The 5083-nt window shown below is 35.0% G+C and overlaps 1 long non-coding RNA gene across 1 annotated transcript; it reads right to left on the bottom strand.

The window, feature by feature from the left end:
- Nucleotides 1–255: 255 nt before the first annotated feature.
- LOC110787751 (uncharacterized) lies at nucleotides 256–2834 on the bottom strand. The gene is made up of 4 exons (XR_002533166.2): nucleotides 2688–2834; nucleotides 2438–2521; nucleotides 2205–2350; nucleotides 256–487 (listed from the first exon to the last, which is right to left on the bottom strand). It is a non-coding gene; the product is annotated as an uncharacterized lncRNA (long non-coding RNA).
- Between the last annotated feature and the right edge of the window lie 2249 nt (nucleotides 2835–5083).

The following is a 5083-nucleotide window of genomic DNA, read 5'->3' as shown; positions in this document are numbered from 1 at the left end:
CTATTTTATATGGTAATTCGTCCCCCTTAAGGAAAGTGGTCAAGATCCGCCACTGCCTGGAGGTATGGGAACTGTTTTAGTACTTAACTACTAACATTGGATCATGTTTTTTTCCATTGTTAATAAACTCAACGATACCTTTCAATACTGGAAGAAAATGCCTGATAAAATCACCATTTGGATCATATTTCTTTCCAAATGAGATTGGTGAGTAAATTCTATGATACTCTAAAGATAAAAACCCAGGCATAGCAATTATTCTCAAAGTTGCATATCAATTATTCTCAAAGTTGCATAGTTGGTACAATTAACAAATGAGATATTGCATCCATTTGAATTCACCCTTAACATGTCAAGATTGTTGTCAATCCATTGTTATGGAACTCCTGAAAAACTTACAGCTGCATAATATGATAACTGCCTCAGCAAGACTCCATACTACATTACATATATCGGGTCTTCTCCCTGGCTTGGGTCTCTCCCACTCCTGCCAAGAAAGAAAATGTTAAAACGTGTAGTGTTTGACAATAATGCAAAAGCATAGTTGTACACTTGTATAGAATTCCTTCAACAAGACAACTAGAAATGTTGATGTCTTGGATTGACATTAGTTTAAAATACCAGACTCAATTGAACAATTTTCAATTCTCATTCTCCACTGTGTAAGTAGATCAAAACTCCAGTTCAGGTTCACTGAAAAGATGCTAATGAAAATTGAACAACTGAGAGATTGCATACATTAGAATTCACCCCTAACATGTCAAGATTGTTGTCAACCCATTGTTAAGTTGTCTTCCTACAAATACTCTTAAGTTATTATACGAAGTATATGCAATTCAGCCATCTCAATCAGTACCTCACATTCTCACAAACCCAGAAAGAAAGCCAAGGTATCAGAAATTTTGATAATCATGAGGTCTACGATGTTCCACAACTATTATTTGAAAGGCGAGAGGAGTGAAAGCAAGAGAGCAGAAAGAGATAGATTTCATCACTTTAAAGACTACGCCATAAAATTGAATCTCCCTCTTCAAAGCTCAAACACCAGCTCCCCTTCTCACCCTTTGCTCCCCCCTCCCCCCATCCTCCTTCACTTTCTCTTGCTTAACTTATTTTGGATACGTAAAATTTGGAGCAGGCATCAGTCTCAAGTATCCTTATCCTTCCTCACCCCTCCAAAAACACGGATGAAGGTATGCACCTCCAAATAAAACTCCGGGAGTGAGCAATCTTTGCATTTGATACAGAAAGGCCATAAAAAAGGGTACAGTATAGCGCACACAGGTTTCTTCAAAATTAAAAGATCGAGAAGCTGCAAAAGAAAGTACATTCAAGCAGCTTTTCGGAGAATAAAAAGGGTTTTCAGGAATGCTGATGGGGTTGTAGTTTTTCTACATCAAACTTGATCACCAAGGGTGGCTTAGTCAGAGAAACATGGTATTCGTAATTTTAGAATATGATTTTCTTTCTGATGTCCCTATTTCCTACGAAAAAATGACAGACTGTTGTATGGCATTGCAAAACAAGTTATTAAGCACAAGCCTAAAAGATAACATGAACCAAAATCAGCATACCAACACACACAAAGTTGGATGAATGATTGCCAAATTGCTAAGCATACTCTGTATAAGTTTACTCTCAAATCTTTCTTTGAAAAGCTCATAGCCTAACAAGCCTAACAAGACTACAAGAGTACCTGGGAAGTGGGAACTGGTTAAAAGAATCCCTTCAAATACTGCAATGTTTCCTGGGGGACTACAGAAATTCATTAATCCTTACCAACTATGGTTATCTTTCTGATATGTCTCCCTCCAATTCTTTCAATGCTTTGTGAACAATTAAAATCAAGAATAAAAAAAATGATCGAACACTTACAGAACTTGTTCAACAAACTACACTGAAGATTTTGGATACTCCAAAACCTAGAAAACCAACAAATTTCGTCTAATTCCAAAATTGAATTCAGTAATCGGTTGCTACAAATGGTCGGAAACGCAGAAATTGAAGTACTAGTAAAACATTAAAACGCAGAAATCAAATTAATTGCGAAAACCAACGATGAGAAATCAAATCAAGCATGGAAAACGGCTCCGATGAACATAATACAGCAAATTAATTACGAAAACAACAAAATTAAGCTCAGAAAATGACTCCAGTGAACCAATTACGGCAAATTAAATGCATAAAAAGCATACTTCACTCACCACTCAACCTGATGCCTCCGAGTCCTCGCCATCGGTATCAGATGCAGACCCCTTCGAGCCATCACAGTGCCCCTTGCCATGAGTTTTGTCGGATTTTTTGGAACCACCCTCCCACAAAACTCACACAAGAAGTCAGTGGTGTGAGTCTGAAACAAACAACAACAAAGCTTTAGTCCCAAAATAATTTAGGTAATCCAAATAAAATTAGGGCCTGAAATTTAAAAACCTCTCACCTTACTAACATGCAGCTGTCGGGCACTCGCTTTTGTTAGCTTGTGCAATCTTCCACCTCTTCGTGCTCCCTTTACCCATTGTTTCTTAAATTACAGAAACCAAACAAACTTTAATCGAAAATCACCACACACAAAAAAATCTGGAAATCGAGATTTTTTTAATGAAATTTTAAATACAAAAACAACTACGACAAACGCCACAAAATAGATTAAGATCAAAATTGCGAAGGAGAAAGAAGAGAGAGAACACCTGAGGATGAGAGAGTAAGCAGAGACTGAAACTCAGGAACTGGAAAACAGAGAGAAAATGGCGCAACTACGAAGTGTGATGAGTGACTGATGAGGACGAAGGGAAAAAATGAAAATCATAAGCGCTTGATTTACTATTCCTCTATCGGTTAAATGGCTATAATACCCTTTTATTCTTCTTTGTTTTACGTGGTTTGCCCTTCTACCCAGTTCCTTTCAGCTGATTTACTTAGTGGGCCAATTGTTTTACGTGGGGGAAATCTTTTGGGTTCTATTAGCTAGGCCTTTTATCTTTTGGATAGTTTTCTTTTGGGTTTGTAATAGGAAAGTTGTAGGAGTTATGTAGTTATCAAGTTACAAGTTTTTGAGGTTACACCCGATCATCTTTTGTAGAGCTTCAACGCTAATTATCTAATAACTAGTGTGTGGTTCGAATGATGCCCCGGTTGCTACATTGAATATCAAAAAGTTTTAGATTTTTCTTGAGCTCAATATTTGACCTAAATACTTGTATTCTAGAATGAAAAATATTCGTTAAGTTCGTCAACTACACAGGCACGCTAAGTCATTTATTATGGCAAGTAAGTTTTCAATCATATCATCTTATAATTTGTATAATTTATTTTCTCGTGGAACTAAGTGCGCCAAATTAATAAACACCAAATTAGATATATATACAGCTATATAAGGAAATCCTATAGTTGATTCTTATGTAGACTTATAACATCAGGTTTCTTCATGGTTGTCATAATACTTTAATTTTTTTTCCTTTTCAAATTAGTCCATGGAAATTAAAAAGTCACATAAAAATTTATTTGTTTTAGATTTCATGTAAACATTTATTTATAAATTAATGTGAAGATATAAACCACAATTGGTGGTTGGTTAAGATGGTAATGAGAATTAGCATTAAATGTAATTTAATTTCTTAAAATTCCAAAAATACTTTATAAATATAATAAAATATATTTATAATTTCAGAAATATACGAGGTATTACAGAAAGGTCCCGCCAAAGCATGTACCTGCTAATGAGCTGTAAAGGAAATGATTCCTTGTCGACAGATGTTTTAATTTCAAGATAACGAGATTAAGTTATTTCTGAACAATAAATGCTAATGATTGATATGTGCCAAATGATTTTTGAATAAAACCGTTTAGCAAGAATTCATTTTTGGGGGGGGGGGGGGGGAGCAAGAATTCATTGCTAGCGAAGTGAATTTTGTTAAATATTAATTTATTTTTTAATGAAAAATTTCGTATTATGATAATAGGAAGTACGATTCCCTCAAAAACATTAATACTCCCTTCGTATTTAAATAGGAAATACACTATCCATTTTTAGTAACTTTTTATCCCCACCATCTAATTAAATAATATATTTAATTTACCCTATCATTCACTACCACGTTAAACAATTGATTTCATAAACCCCCAGCCCACGCCCCTCCAAAATTTAATAGTCTCACTTATTTACTTGATTAAAATATTTACTCCAACCCCACTTGCTTTATTATTTTATTTCATTCAGCTATTTTCCTTAATACACGTGTCCGGTCAAGTGTGTCTCCTATTTTTCAAAATTGTGAGGTTTGCAATATGTTTACAAAATGATTCGTGGATACTCAATAATTTGGGCTCCTCCCGGCCCTGGGCCCTAGGCGGCCGCACTCCTGGCCTATTCCCAGACCCGAGCCTGGTTACTGACTCAAACTGTGGATTAAATATTTTACACTTGAATATTTTGAGATTACTAAATTAGATATTGATTCGATCTCGGCTTGCATTTTAACCGGCCCGAAAATTATCCTATCCGAACTTAACCCGAAACCCGAAATTAACTACTACAAACCCGAATTTATAAGATCCAAACCCCAATTGTAACACCCCGTCTAATACAGACATGAGACGTTAGCGAAAATAACGTCAAGACGGATAATGTTACTCTAACGGTCACTCAAACTTAACAAAATATAATAGAAAATGATGACATAAAAAAGTTAAACTAAACTAATCCCAAAATAAACAAACAATCGAAAATGAGGCATTACAACCTTATAAAATCCAACAATCCCAAGAAATGCTACTTAAAAAAACTAATTCTAGGACTCTCTCATCCCAGAACTTCCCAGAACTTAACTGGAAAACTAATCTTCACCTGCAAGAAACATTTAAATTTCCACAGTCAGTGGAAAGTAACTAGTAGTTCTCCTAGAACTATAGAAACACAATACTACGCATAGAAGTAGGAAAAGAGCTAGTACATACAACATGTATAACAGGTAGCAGAAAACATGATACACATACATAAGTAAATCTTGTAAAGCATGATACATCATAATCAATACAAATAGAAAATATAAAGTAACATACTCATGAAAATAAACATGAATCTAAT

Source organism: Spinacia oleracea, chromosome 4 (assembly GCF_020520425.1).
Source record: "Spinacia oleracea cultivar Varoflay chromosome 4, BTI_SOV_V1, whole genome shotgun sequence".
Lineage (NCBI taxonomy): Eukaryota > Viridiplantae > Streptophyta > Magnoliopsida > Caryophyllales > Amaranthaceae > Spinacia > Spinacia oleracea.
Note: the sequence above shows the minus strand (reverse complement) of the source record. Positions and strands in the feature narration are given on the sequence as shown.